General features: G+C 45.7%; 1 pseudogene; it reads left to right on the top strand.

The window, feature by feature from the left end:
* LOC148138243 (perforin-1 pseudogene) overlaps nt 1–16,260 on the top strand; it is a 54,569-nt pseudogene extending 38,309 nt beyond the window's left edge.
* Nucleotides 16,261–16,466: the final 206 nt, after the last annotated feature.

The raw sequence follows: 16,466 nt of genomic DNA, 5'->3' as shown, positions 1-16,466 counted from the left end.
AGTCAGTGTCCAGATGTCTTCCTGAGAGAGACGGGGGTGCTGGCAGACACCAGCTATCTCCTTTAAGGAGAGTAGAGGGACTGAGACACCAGTCAGTGCACAGATATGTCCGAGAGAGAGAGAGACAGAGACAGAGAGAGAGAGTGACAGAGAGGAAGAGACAAAAACAGAGACAGAGACAGAGAGGCATAGAGGGAGAGTGAGAGAGTGGGAGAAAGAAAGTGTGTGAGAGAGAGACGGAACGGTGGGAGAGAGAGCGAGAGAGAGAGAGAGAAAGACAGAGACAGAGACAAAGACAGAGAGAAAGACAGAGAGAGGACCGTGAGGCACCAGTTAGTATACACATATTTCCATGACTTGGAGATGGAGGAATGTGAGTCACCAGAAAGTGCACATGTATCTCCCTGAGAGAGAGAGTGATCCTGAGACACCAGTCAGTGTACAGATATCACCTTGAGAGAGGGTGTACTGAGACATATCAATAAGTGTACACATATACCCCTGAGCGTGCGTGGGGAATCAGACACACCAAACAGTGGACAGTTATTTCCTCGAGATAGAGAGAGCAGTCCCTGTACAGATATCTCATTGAGAGTGAGGGTTGATTGGAAACTGCCTGAGAGCACCCTCAAGATTCATGGAGTATGCAAGCAGAACATTCGGCCCAAACAATCCATGCTGACCCCAGAATCCCAAAGTAAAACCGTCCCAGCAACGCCTGCTTGGCACATATCCAACCAAACTTGCCTATTAATGCACTTTTATTCAAACACATTTACACGTTGTAACTGTGTCAACATTCACCACTTCCTCTGGACGTTCAGATCACACACGATGCAAACACTGTACAAACAAAACGCCTGAAGTTATTTTTAAATCTTTCTCCTCTCAACTCCAAACTATACCCCAAAAAGAAAAAAAAACTCCCCCACCGAAGGGAAAAGTAAGAAGTCAGTGGACAGATATGTTCCTGAGAGAGAGAGAGAGAGAGAGAGAGAGAGAGAGGAGTGAGAGAAACCAGTCTGTGTATAGATATCTCCTTGAAGGGGAGGGGAGTGTCTGAGAGACACCAGTCAGTGTTCAAATATCTCCCAGAGAGAGAGAGAGAGAGAGAGAGAGAGGACTGAGAGACACCAGTCAGTGTACAGATATCTCCCTGAGAGAGAGAGAGGGGACTGAGAGACACCAGTCAGTGTAGAGATATCTCCCTGAGAGAGAGGGAACTGAGAGACACCAGTCAGTGTACAGATATCAACCTGAGAGAGAGAGAGGGGGGACTGAGAGACACCAGTCAGTGCACAGATATCTCCTTGAGAGAGAGGGAATTGAGAGACACAAGTCAGTGTACAGATATCTCCCTGAGAGAGAGAGAGGGGACTGAGAGACACCAATCAGTGTACAGACACCTCCCTGACAACACCTTCTCAGGGAGACCTGTCAAACCTGACTGGCGTTTTCCAGTACCCCCTTTCTCTCTGGGTGATATCTGCACATTTACTCGTTTCTCTCAATAATATCTGTCTGTCTGTCTGTCTGTCTTTCTCTCAGCGAGATATCTGTACTACTGACTTGTGTCTCTCAGTTCCCTCACTCTCTCTCAGGGGGATATCTCTACACTGATTGCTGACTCTCAGTCCCCTCACTCTCTCTCGGGAGACATCTGTACATTGACTAATGTCTCTTCATCCATTGTCTCTCTCTCAGGGAGATTACTGGCCACTAACTGGTGTCTTTTTATTAATTCGATTAGGTTCCCTACAGCATGGAAACATGCCCTTCGGCCGAAAACGTCCCCGCCAACTCTAGTAAAAATAACGCACCTGACAATAAGGGCTATTTAGCATGGCGAATTCACCCTAGCGTGCAAATCTTTGGATTGTCGGTGTAAAGTGTGGCATCTGAAATAAACCCACATAGACACGGGGAGAATGTGTAATCTCCACACTGACAGATGCCCGAGGCGGGAATCGAACTAGTATCTCTCAGTCTTCTCTCTCTCACTCACTCACTCTCTCTCAGTCTTTCTCTCTCTATCCCTCTCAGAGAGTTATCTGCACACTGACTAATGTTTCTCTGTTCCCTGCCCCACTTCTCTCTTTCAGCGAGATATGTTTACACTGACTGATGTTTGTCATCCGCACTCCCCCACCTCCCTCTCAGGGAGACATCTGTGCACTGACTGCTGTCTCTCAGTATCCTCTCACTCTCTCTCTCTCTCTCTCTCTCTGGGAAAAATCTGTATACTGACCGGTCTCCTTCACTACCCTTTCTCCCTATCTCCCAGGGAGATATCAGTACACAGCAGTATGCAGAAGCCAGTACACACGTATCAGTAAACATGCAGAAAGTAATGAATGCATGGAATGCGTTGCCAGCGGTGCTGATGGAAGCTCAGTCATTAGTAACATTTAAGCGACTGCTGGACATGCATATAGACAGCAGTGAATTGAGGGGTATTTACGTTATCTTATTTCATTTTAGATGAGGAATAATCCTCGTCATAGCATCGTGGGGCCAAGGGCCTTTCCGGTGCTGTACTTTTCTATGTTCTATGTTCTATCTCCTTGATGGAGAGAGGCGGCACTGAGAGACACCATCAGGCTGCAGATATCCCGCTGAGAAAGAGAGTTTGGGGATTGAAAGACAGCAGTCAGTGTCCAGATATACCCTTAAGAAAGAGAGGATTGTGAGAGATGCCAGTCAGTGTACAGATATCTTTTAGAGAGAGAGAGAATGAGCAGAGTGAGAGACATCAGTCAATGTACAGATATCTCTCTCTGGTAGTGGGTGGAGTGTGAGTCACCAGTCAGTATCCAGATCTCCTGCTGCTGACACAGGGGATTAGAGACACCAGTCAGGGTGCACACATCTCCCTGAGAGGGGTTGGGGTACTGTGTTAAACCAGTCTGGGTTCAGATATCGCCCTGAGACAGACAGATGGGACGTAGAGACACCAGTCAGTGTCCAAATATCTCCCTTTGTGAGAGAGGGAAAGTGGGGGAAGTGAGAGACACCAGTCAGTGTACCGATATCTCCCTGAGTGAGAGAGAGTGGGGTCGCCATAAACCACTTCAGCGTTCAGTGGGGATGTGGTGTTTTGTGAGGTGCAGCAGCTTCTCTTGTGGTTGGTGATTTGGTTTGGAGAATTCAACACCTCTGGCCATGTTTCCGCGCGGCTCTGATATTTCTTTATCAGTTCAGTTTATCACATATTTACCACTGCTTTCTGAACTTGCAACACTCCGTCAGTCAGATGCCTGCGGTGCATGTCTTCCCGCTATTGACAGCAAATGGCCATTTTCAAATTGTGCAGCATCATATCCCTTCGGTCCCAACCCCACCGATGCTCCGTAACATCAGGGTGCCCAGTCTGCAAGACACACTGCAGAAACTCACCAGAGATCCTCAGACCTGACCTTCCAAACCCCACAGCCACTTTCATCTAGAAGGCCAAGGGGCAACAGGTGCAGTGGAACATCACCACCCAGCACGGTCCCCCTCCGACGCCTCACTTTCCCCCACTCAGTAACATATCGGCTGTTCTCTCAGTGTTACTGGGCTAGAATCCTGGGATTTCCCCTCCTCGGGGTATTGTGGGTCGACCCCACAGTGTGGAGACTGCTGTGGTTCAAGGTGGCAGCTCACCTCCACCTTCACAAGTGGGGCAACTAGGGATGGCCAAGTAAATGCTGGGCCCAGACAGCGACGCCCACACACAAACACAATCAAACTCTACTTTTTTTACTCCGATTGGGAGTAGGTGTGAATGTAAAGGTGTTTGTGCCCATTGAGATAGTGCGGAGTGAGAGTGTATGGGAATGGGTATGAGTCCATTTGGAGTGTGTCGAGCGGGAGAGTACAGAAAGGATTTTGTGTCCATTGGGACAGTGTAGTGTAGGACTGAACTGGAAGGGGTTTGGGGTACATTTGGATGATGTCGATTGGGAGTGAATGGAAAGGAGTTTGGGTCAATTTTGACGGGGTAGATTGGGAGTGAACGGGAAGGTGTTGGGCGACATCGGGATGGTGTCGAGCTGACGTAAATGGGGAGAGCTTTGGGTCCATTAGATGGTGTAGAGTGGGACTGAACGGGAAGAGTTTTGGGTTCCATAGGAATGGGGGTAGAATGGGAGTGAACAGGCAGGAGTTTGGATCCATTGGGATGGTGGAGAACAGGAGTGAACGGCAAGGGGTTTGGGTTCATTGGACGGTGTGGAGCGGCAGTCAATCCAATAGGGTTTGTGTCCATTGTAATTTCATAGAATGGGATGGGAAAGCAGGGGTTTGGGTGCATTGGGATGGTGTAGAGTGGGAGTGCTCAGGAAAGGGTTTGAGTCCATTGGGAGTCAGTTGAGTGGTAATAAATGAGAAGGGGTTTGAGTTCATTGGGATGGTGTAGAGTGGGAGTGCTCAGGAAAGTGTTTGAGTCCATTGGGAGTCAGTTGAGTGGTAGTAAATGAGAAGGGGTTTGAGTTCATTAGGATGGTGTAGAGTGGGAGTACTCAGGAAAGGGTTTGAGTCCATTGGGAGTCAGTCGAGTGGTAATGAATGGGAAGCGGTTTGGGTTCATTGGGATGGTGTAGAGCGCAGGTGAACAGGCAGGGGTTTGGAGAACATTGGGGTGGTGTAGAGTGGGAGCGAATGAAGTCGGGTTTGTATCCATTGGGATTGTGTAGAGAAGAGTGATCGGAAAGAGGTTTGGATCCATTGAGATGGCATAGAGTGGGACTGAATAGGATACGTTTTGAATCCATTTGGATGGTTGAGAGTGGGACTGAATGGGAAGGCATTTGGGGAACATTGCGATGCTGTAGAGTGGAAGCGAATGGGAAGGGTTTTGGGTACGTTGGGATGATACAGAGTGGGAATGAACAGGAAAGGGTTTGGATCCATTGGGATGGTGGAGAATGGGAGTTAACGGAAAAGGTTTTGCATCCATGGGGGATGGTTGTTGTCCTACTGAAACCACAAGTTCTCCGTTCCTCACAGTTCCAGTTAGCTCTCCCTTGTCTCCCTGCACATCTCTGTGCCCTATCTTTTGCGGCCGCCATCTTGAACCGCTGCAGCCTCCGTGCTGTTGGGTAGACCCACAATGCCCCTGAGGAGGGGAATTCGCAGGAATCTGAAGCAGTACCACTGATGGAGCAGCCGATATGTTACTGAGTGGGGGATGGTGAGGGGTCTGAAGGGGAACTTGCCAGGCACAGTCTGGGAGATGAAAGTCGAGAAACGGAGAGTTGCACAAGCCTTGTGCTGGACAGTGTGCTGAGAATTTTTGACACACTGCGATCCGACAGACCTCATCCTGTGGAGATATGACACTTACTGTCACACCAGACCAACGTGACAGCACTCAGGCATAAGGTTTCGGCTGGGGCCCAGTGGGATGTTTCAGACAACATAAAACATAGGCTACGCTGTCCTCCACACTCTCTCAGACACGGCTGGTGTGAGGTCGGAGAGAAGCAGCAGGTAGCACTGCACTGAGGTAAGTGCAAACTAAGCACTGCATGAAATTGGGACAATGTAGGGCAAGGCCACTACAGGGAAAGATATCAGCAGCTCAGGATAGGTTTCAAGTTACAGAGAGATGAAGCAGGTTTTTTGGTTTGGTGCTACACAGAATAACAGATACCCAGGACGGAGTTAAAGACTGGGATCAAATCTAGGGGTTTCCAATGTTTTATGCATATACAATAACAAATACCTGGGAGTGGATTACAGTTTGGTATCTAGCTAAAATCTTCAGAGTGATTTACTTCCAAAATAACAGAAACCCCGGAGTGACGTACAGACTGGACTCTAATCGGAGGGTTCAGGGTGGTTTATATCGAGAATAACAGACCCCCGGGAATGAGTTAAGGAGTGGAATCTAATTGTAGGTTTCAGATGGTTTATATAAATAATATGAGAAATCTGAGAGTGAGGTACAGACGCAGAATATGATCAAGGGATTTGTGGTGATTTATGCGCAGAATAAGTTATATGTAGAATACCCAGGTGCTATTTACAAACTGGAATCGAGTCGAGGTATGCAGGGTCGTTAATGTGAAGAATAACAGACAGTTTAGAGTGAGTTCCAGATTGGAATCTAATCGAAGGGTTCAGTGTGGTTGATAAAGAGAAATACAGCTACCTGGAATTTAATTACAGACTGGAATTTTATTGAGGCATTCAGGGTAGTTTAACATGGAATAACATACCCGGGAATGATTTACAGACTGAAATCTAATCCAGGAATGTTTTTTTATTTATATGTGCAGAATACCCGGGAGTAAGTTACAGACTGGAATGTAATCGAGAGTTCTGGGTGGTTTAAATACGGAATAATAAATACCCGAGAAGGAGTTACAGACCGGAATATAATAGAGGAGTTTGGGTTGGTTTCGATATGGAATAACAGATATGTAGGGATGAGTTACAGACTTGACTTTAATCGTGGTGTTCACTGAGGTTTATAGATAAAATAATAGATATCCAAGAGTGGGTTACAGCCTGCAATCTATTTGAATTGCTCAAGGTAGTTTACATGTATAATAACAGACACACAGGAGTGGGATGCAGACTTGAATCTATTTCAAGTTTTCATGGTGGCTTTTGGATGGAAGAACAGATATCCAGAAGTGAGTTTCACACTGGATTTTAATCGAGGATTCAGGTTGGATTCTGTCCAGAATAACACATATCTGGGAGTGAATTACCAACTGGAATCTAGTCATGAGTTTCAGGGTGGTTTATATATAGAATAATAGGAATCTGAGAGTGAGTTACAGACTGGAATCCAATCGAGGGTCTCAGGATGGTTTAAACATAAAATCACCAGTACCTCGGAATAACTTACAGACTAATCTAATCGAGGGATAAAAAGGGATTACAGATTGGAATCTAATCCAGGGTTTGTCGTGTTTTAAACCAAGAATTAGACGTAATTGGAGTGAGTTACAGACTGGAAACTAATCGAAAGGATTAGTGTGGTTTATGTACAGAATAACAGATAGCCAGGATGTAGTTACAGACTGGATTCGAATCGAGGGTTTTTAGGTGTTTATGTGCAGATCAACATATACCTGGGTATGAGTTGCAGACTGGAATGTAATCGATGGGTCCAAGGAGGTTTCAATATAGAATAAGAGATATCCAGAATTGAGTTACCGACTGAAAACCATTCGAACTGTTCAGGGTGGATTACATATAGAATAACACATATCTGGGAATGAATTACAGACTGAAATCGAGTCATGGGAGATATTATTTCTATCAAATAATGGGGAACCGGGAGTGAGCTACTGACCGGAATGTAATTGAGGATTCGGGGTGGTAGATTCCTGGGAGTGAGCTCCAGACTGGAATCTAATTGAGGATCTCAGATGTTTTATATCAAGAATATGAGATACCTGGGGGTGTGGTGCAGACCCTGGATACAATTGAAGGTTTTCTTTTGGTTTCTATGTAGAGTAAGTGGTACCCAGGAGTGAGCTACCTACTGGAACCCAGTCGAGGTCTTTAGGGTCATTGAAGTATAGATAACAGATAACTGAGCGTTAGTCACATACTGGAATCTAATCAAGGGAATCGGGTGGTTTATATAGACAATAACATATACCTAGGAGTGAATTACAGACTGGAATTTAATTGAGGCGTTCAGGGTTTTTAAACATGGAATAACAAATAACCGGGAATAATTCCAGACTGGAAAATAGTCCAGGGATTTGTGGTGGTTATTATGTATAAAATAACAGATACCCGGGAGAGGGGTGCAGATTGGAATATAATTGAAGGGTTCAGGGTGGTTTTGAAACAGAATTAAAGATATCCAGGTGTGAGACACAGACTCGAATTTGGTTCAGGATTTGGGGTGGTTTGTGTACATAATTAAAGATACCCTGGTGTAAGTTACAGACTGGAATCTAATCGAGGGCTGGGGTGTACAATAACAGAGCCCCAGGGTTACAGACTTCAATCCAATTCAGGTTTTCAGGATGGTTTTTGGTAGAAGAACAGGTATCCAGGAGTAAGTTACAGACTGGAATTTAATCGTGGGTTTCAGGTTGGTTTATGTACTGAATAAAACATATCTAGGAGTGAGTTACCCACTGGAATCGAGTTAAGAGTTTCAGGGTGGCTTATATACCGAATAATAGGTGTCTCGGAGTGAGTTACAAACTGGAATTCAATCGAGGTGTTCAGAGTGGTTTAAACTTAAAGTCATACATAACTAGGAGTGATTTACAGACTAATCAAGAGATTCAAGGATGATAGAAAAGAAATAACAGTTATCTGGGAATGATTTACGGAATGGGATCTAACCCAGGGGTTTGTGGTGTTTTATACATAGAATAACAAATACCACACTGGAAACTAATCGAAAGGTTTAGTGTCATTAATGTGCACAATAACAGATAGTCAGGATTTAGTTCCAGAGTGGAATAGAATAATTGGTTTCATTGGGGTTTATGTATCGAATAACAGATACCTGGCATTGTGTTATAGACAGTAATCTAATTAATGGTTTTGGGTTGGTTTATATAGAGAATAAGAGATAACCGGTAGTGAATTAGAAACCGAATTCTAATAAGGGCCTTCAAGGTACTATCTGTATAGTGGGCGTCACGGTGGCTCAATGGTTAGCACTGCTGCCTCACAGCGCCAGAGATCCGGGTTCATTTCCCGCCTCAGGCGACTGACTGTGTGGAGTTTGCACGTTCTCCCCGTGTCTGCGTGGGTTTTCTCCGGGTGCTCCAGTTTCCTCCCACAGTCCAAAGATGTGCAGGCCATGCTAAATTCTCCGTAGTGTTTGGTATGGGGTAAATTTAGAGGTGTGGGTCGGTGTGGACTTGTTGGGCCGAAGGGCCTGTTTCCACCTGTAATGTAATGTAATCTAATAAAAACATACAAACCCAGGAGTTTCTCTCAGACTGGAAACTAACAATAAGTAACAGATATCTGGTAGTGCTTCATAGACTGGACATCAATCCAGAGATTTGTGTTGTATTATATATAGAATCACAGATACCCGGGAGTGAGTTACAGATTGGAATATAATTGAAGGGTTCAGAGTGGCTTATATAAAGAATAACAGATACCCAGGAGTGAGTTAGAGACTTCAAACTAATTCAATTTTTCGGGATTCTTTTGGGATAGAAGAACAGGTATCCAGGAGTGAGTTACAGACTGGAATTTAATCGATGGGTCAGTTTGGTTTATATACAGAATAACATATATCTGGGAGTGAGCTACCCACTGGAATCCAGTCAAGGGTTGACAGTGGTTTACAAATAGAATAATAGTGGTCTGGGAGTGAGTTAGAGACTGGAATCCAATCGAGGGGATCAGGGTGGTTTAAGCATAGAATGACACATACCTGGGACTGCTTCACAGACTGAAAAACAATCCATGGATATGTGCTGTATTATATGTAGAATGACAGATAGTGGGAGTGAGTTACAGACTGGAAACTATATTAGATTAGATTAGATTAGATTAGATTACTTACAGTGGGATTCAGGATCGTTTATATACAGATACCCAGGAGTGAGGTACAGACTGGATTCTAATTGAGGGGTTGGACCTGGTTTATATACAGATTGCCAGATACCTCGGAGTGAGTTACAGACTGAAGTTTAATTGAGGCATTCAGGGTTGTTTAGATATAGAATATCAGATACCCGGGAGCGAGTTACTGACAGGAATGTAATCGAAGGGGTTCGGGTGTTTTGTACGTCAAATAAGACATATCTGCAAGTGTTATGCAGGATGGAATCTAACCGAGGGGTTTGGTAAAAGTTCAAACATGCAATAACAGATAGCTGGGAATGATTTACAGGCTGGAATCTAATCCAGGGATTTGCGAAGATTTAATTATAGAATTAAAGATACCTGGGATTGAGTTACAGACTTGAATTTAATAAAGAGTTTCAGTCTTGTTTATACGTAGAGTAACAGATCCACACTATTCAGTTACAGCTTGAAATTTAATCGACCCGTTCAGCGTAGTTTAAAATAACACAGACTTAGAAGTAAGTTACAGACTGGATTCTAACTAAAATTTTCAATATGCTATATCGAATAACAAATGTCCAGGAGTGAGTTACAGACTGGAATCCGACCTGTGTGTTTGGGGTGGTTTATATGTATAATAACAGATACCCGGGAGCGAGTTCCAGACTGGAATCCGATCGGTGGGTTTGGGGTGTTTTATATGTATAATAACAGATACTCGGGAGCGAGTTGCAGACTGGAATCCGATCGGTGGGTTTGGGGTGGTTTATATGTATAATAACAGATACCCCGGAGCGAGTTACAGACTGGAATCCGATCGGTGTGTTTGGGGTGGTTTATATGTATAATAACAGATACCCGGGAGTGAGTTACAGACTGGAATCCGATCGGTGGGTTTTGGGGTGTTTTATATGTATAATAACAGATACCCGGGAGGGAGTTACAGACTGGAATCAGATCGGTGTGTTTGAGGTGGTTTATATGTATAATAACAGATACCCGGGAGTGAGTTGCAGACTGGAATCCGATCGGTGTGTTTGAGGTGGTTTATATGTATAATAACAGATACCCGGGAGTGAGTTACAGACTGGAATCCGATCGGTGGGTTTGGGGTGGTTTATATACAGAATAACAGATACCCGGGAGGGAGTTACAGACTGGAATCCGATCGGTGTGTTTGGGGTGGTTTATATGTATAATAACAGATACCCGAGATCGAGTTGCAGACTGGAATCCGATCGGTGTGTTGGGGTGGTTTATATGTATAATAACAGATACCCGGGAGCGAGTTGCAGACTGGAATCCGATCAGTGGGTTTGGGGTGTTTTATATGTATAATAACAGATACCCGGGAGCGAGTTACAGACTGGAATCCGATCGGTGTGTTGGGGTGGTTTATATGTATAATAACAGATACCCGGGAGCGAGTTACAGACTGGAATCCGATCGGTGGGTTTGGGGTGGTTTATATGTATAATAACAGATACCCGGGAGTGAGTTACAGACTGGGATCCGATCGGTGTGTTTGGGGTGTTTTATATGTATAATAACAGATACTCGGGAGCGAGTTACAGACTGGAATCCGATCTGTGTGTTTGGGGTGGTTTATATGTATAATAACAGATACTCGGGAGCGAGTTACAGACTGGAATCCGATCGGTGGGTTTGGGGTGGTTTATATGTATAATAACAGATACCCGGGAGGGAGTTACAGACTGGAATCCGATCTGTGTGTTTGGGGTGGTTTATATGTATAATAACAGATACCCGGGAGCGAGTTACAGACTGGAATCCGATCGGTGGGTTTGGGGTGGTTTATATACAGACTAACAGATACCCGGGAGCGAGTTACAGACTGGAATCCGATCGGTGGGTTTGGGGTGGTTTATATGTATAATAACAGATACCCGGGAGCGAGTTACAGACTGGAATCCGATCGGTGTGTTTGGGGTGGTTTATATGTATAATAACAGATACCCGGGAGCGAGTTACAGACTGGAATCCGATCGGTGGGTTTGGGGTGGTTTATATACAGACTAACAGATACCCGGGAGCGAGTTACAGACTGGAATCCGATCGGTGGGTTTGGGGTGGTTTATATGTATAATAACAGATACCGGGAGCGAGTTGCAGACTGGGATTTAGTAGATACGTTCAGGATGGTTTAAAATGAGATAACAGATGCCTGGGTGCATCTTTCTTTTACTGGTAGGAACATAATGCTGCGATTTATGACGATTTAAATATCGAATAACAGATACCTGGGAGTGAGTTACAGACTGGAATATAACCAAGGGTCTTTTCACTGCAGAATAATAGGTCTTTGGGAGTGGGTTGCAAACTGGAATCTCATCGAGGTGATCAAGTTACCTTTTTATATCGAATACAGACTCCAGAGAGTGAGTTACAGACTGAATTGCTTTCAAGGGGTTCATGGTGGTTTACGTACTGGAATCTAATGGAGGAATTTGGCATGGTTGATATGCAGAGAAACAGGTAACCTGGAGTGATGTACAGACTGGACTCTAATTGAGGGATTCGGCAACGTTTATACATAGACTAACAGGTACCCGAGAGTGATGCCCAGACTGAAATCTGTGGAAGAAGAGATAACTGCAACTGCGTTACAGACTGAAATGCAATCGAGATGTTCAGATTGGTTTATATATTGACAGAAGACTCCCAGGAGTGAGTTCCAGATAGGAATCTAATCGAGGGGTTCAAATCATATTAAACGAATGGTCCATCTACACGAAATTAAAGTTATCATTCTGTCCATAATAGTATCTAAATCTGTGAGATTTAGCAAACAGGTCTTCAATTGACACTTAAAATGTCATACAGCTTTGAACAGCTCATAAATCTATCAAAGTAAGCAAACTGGCTTTAAACATCCAGTGTGACTCGTGGAGTCATAAACATCGACAGCGCAGAAACAAACCTATGATCCAACTTTCCCAGTCTGACCAGATATCCCAAATAATCTAGTACAATTTGCCAATAATTGGCCATATGCATCCAAACCCTTCCATTTCAATAGCCATCCAGATGCATTTTAAATATTAAACTTATCCCATACTCCACCACTTTCACATTCCAGGCATGCACCCACCGTCTGCGTGAAACATTTGTGCCTCAGGCCCCTTTTAAATCTTCCCCTCTCACCTTAAACTTATGAACCTCCAATTCTGGACCCCCTCACGTCAGGGAAAATACCATGTCTATTGATGCTATCCATGCCCCTCATGACTTTATCAAACTCTTTCAGGTCACCTTTCAGACATCTCCATGAAAAATAGTCTGAGTCTGTTCAGCCTCTCCCAATAGTTTAAGCACTACACTCCCCTTAAAAGCTCATAAAACTGTGATGGTTAGCACAAACATCATCAACACTCACTCACCTTAGGGCAATGCTCTGAACAGAGTCGACAGTATGGTGCTGGAAAAGAACAGCAGGTCAGGCAGCATCCGAGGAGCAGGAGAATCGACGATTCAGGCATAAGCCCTCCATCATTTCTTATGAAGGATTTATGCCGAAAACGTGGATTTCCCTGCTCCTCCGATGCTGCCTGACCTGCTGTGCTTTTCCAGCACCACACTCTCGACTCTGATCTCCAGCATCTGCTGTCCTCACTTTCTTGTAATGCTTTTAACAGTTGATCAATGTGTCATATTAAGCAAACAGATCTTCTCCATGAAGTTAAAATGCCACACTGTTCTTAGCAGCTCATAAATCTGTCAAACTGAGCAAAAAGACATTGAACATCCACTCTGGAGGTGTTCAATAATTGCTGGCCAGCCAGTGCTGCTGGCATCCCATGGGTGAATTAAATAATGCTGGATAGTTTTTTTGGTAAAAGCTTATAAACTTTTCAGATCTTGTGAGCAGATCTTAATAACATAATGAAAAGCTCATAAATCTGTCAAATTAAGCAAATTAAATGCTCACTTCATAAGCACAGTAGCATTCGTCATGGTTAGCACACACATACATTCAATCCCCATTCAGCGTCGGAGAATGCACTTTTACATCTCATAAAAATGTCATAATAAGCAAACAGAGTATTACGAGTCACCTAAAATAGCACAGATTGAGCAAAAAAGCCTTTCACTCACACAGACAATGCCGTAATGCCACTATTGGCTCATACATGTGCCATATTAAGTGAACAGACGGTGTATGTTTATTTAACATAGAATTCTGCTCTAAACAGCTCAGAAGGCTGCCAGATGTTCAAAACAGATATTCTATACCGAATTAAAATAGGATAATGCACATAGCAGCTTATAAATCTGTCAAATTAAGGAGACAGATGCCCATCACCCACTGAAGAGTGCAAACGTCTTGAACAGTTCATAAATCTGTCACGTTGAGCAAAAGGAAACTTTTAAGTTTACATTCTGGCCGTAACAATTTACCCACGAGTCAGATTTAGCAAACAAAAGGACTCACGCACTTAAAATGCCATAATTCTTTAACAGCTCATGCATATGTCAAATTAAGCAAAATAAACATTAAAATCTACCTAAGTAGCATGCAATTATTCACAGCTCACGCATCTGGCATGTTTAGCACGCATCTAGCTCAAACGTTGTTGAAGATAGGATAATGCACTTAACAGGTCACCAATGTTGCAGACATAGCATTCAGACAATCATCATACATTTAAGAGAAAAATACTCTGAATTGCATAGAAGGATGACAAATTAAGCATTCAGAACTTCAAAATCCACACAAAGTCTCTCAATACACTCATAAATATGTCAAAAGAAGAAAACAGATTTTCAAAACCGACACGCAAAAGCATACTGCAACACTTATTAGCTCATAAATGTGTCACGTCAGCAAAGAGATTTTCAACAACCATTGAAGAAGTCATGCCACTCATAAATCTGTCAAATTAATATATTCACTTTTTCTGTTGCAGATTCGCAGTTGGACCCACCAGCGGAGCAAAATGCCATTTGGGTATGCAAAACAGGGCACTCTTCTCTTTCTCTGCCTGCTCTTCCGGGGTGGCCTCAGCGCCTGCACCACGAGCACCACTGCGGAGTGCTGCCATGCCGGTTTTGTGCCGGGGGCGCGGCTGGCCGGGCAGGGCTACGATGTGGTGACGCTGCAGCCCAAGGGGGCCTTTGTCATCGATGTGAACACCTGGCGCACGGCCAACGGGAACAGCACTCTCTGTGAAAATGAGCTGATGAATGACGTGCGCCAACGGATGCCCGTCTCACTGATGGACTGGCGCACCCTGAGCTCCTGCTGGCACTCAGTCTCCAGTCGGCTTTACCGATCGCCGGCCAAGCTGGCAGAATCCGCCAGCTCCTCCATCACCAACGACTGGTGGGAGGACCTGTCCGTGCAAAGCTGCTGTCAAGGTGGTGCTGGCTGGATCCCATTCCAAGATGGTGGAGTTTGGCACCACCCACTCCCAGAGCGATCGCTACAGTTTCACCAGTCAACAGTTCCAATGCTTCTACTACCAGAATCGGGTGAAGGGCAAGCCCCTCTTGGCTCCTGATTTTCAACGCTCCCTCTCTAGTCTACCAGCCAGCAACGCTGGCAATGACACATACCTCTACCAGAAGCTGTTGGCCACCTACGGTACCCACTACCTCACAGCGGTGCAGCTGGGCGGACGTTACAAGGACGTGACGGCTATTCGGACGTGCAAGGCAGTTTATGAGGGCTACACTGCCGAGGAGGTTAAGGACTGCCTTACGGTGGAGGCTGGTGTCACGGTCGGCCTCACCACCAAATTCTCGGAGGGCTACAAGCGATGCCAGGAGAAGGCGTGCTCCATGAAGCACAGCAACTTCCACCAGGCCTTCAGCGACCGGGAGACGTGGGTGACGGGGGGGCCGGACCCGACAGGGGGTGGACCTCTTCTTCTCCAGGGACGGCTCGGCCTTTGCACGCTGGACGGAGAGCCTACCCACCCACCCGGGCCTTGTGCGCTACGCCCTGGAGCCGCTCCACCACCTGCTACCCTCTGGCGACCCCAGGAAGAAGATCCTGCAGCGCTACATCAGCAACTACATCACGGGCAATGCCATCTCCCAGAACTGCGGTGAGGGCCCTCGGTGCCCTCACGGGTCCTACCCCGACCCGCGCCAACCCTGCTCCTGCCTGTGCCGTGCGGACAGTTGTGTTGACCGGAACTGCTGCTCCAAGGGGAAGGGGCTGTGTCGCCTGATGGTCACCATCAAGCTGGGCCGGGACCTCTGGGGGGGACGTCTTCTCGGGCACCGACGGCTACTTGGTGGGCATGTACGGCCAGGCACAGGCCAGGACCTCCGTGATCTCAGGCAACAACAACCCCAAGTGGAACGCCAAGCTGGACCTTGGCCAGGTCAAGGCCGATAGCGGGAACAATCTGAGCATCGGGGTCTGGGATGAGGATGTCATAACAAGCAATGACCTCCTGGGCAAGTGCCAGGTCAGACTGATCTCCGGCACCCATGGCAAGGTCTGCTATCTCAGCTATGGCAAGGTGACCTACGACTACAACTTCACCTGCGGCCCCCACCTAGGTGGCGCCACCTGCCAAAATTACATGCCCGGCCCTGGCAGTGTTCCCTTCACCACTGCCGTGGATGCAACCGTCCACACCCTCCTTCTCAACCCACACTTGCCCAATACCAGTTCCAAATCGCCATTCCCCATGATCTAATTCCCCTGACCTTTACCTCCGACAGTGTCTTTCCCGGACTGTATCCTCGCTATCATGATTGTAGCATTGTAAGCCCTGTACAACGTGGGAAGCTCTATGCCATTACATCAAAACGCTTTGAAGGCTTTTTCAACCGCGCAAGCAGCTCAATGCAGGAAAAGGTGGATTTGTATAATCTTTCACTTTCTCAATAAATCTAACTGTGCATTTAGCCTGTTCCATGTGATCTGTCTTCACGGGCACACTCGGTCAGCGAGCTTGTAGAGTGCTGTGGGGCTGTAAATGACGGGCATG

Source organism: Chiloscyllium plagiosum, unplaced genomic scaffold, assembly GCF_037043375.1.
Source record: "Chiloscyllium plagiosum isolate Xiang-an unplaced genomic scaffold, Cpla_swu_hap1 HiC_scaffold_41, whole genome shotgun sequence".
Lineage (NCBI taxonomy): Eukaryota > Metazoa > Chordata > Chondrichthyes > Orectolobiformes > Hemiscylliidae > Chiloscyllium > Chiloscyllium plagiosum.
This window is presented reverse-complemented; position numbering and strand designations above follow the sequence as displayed.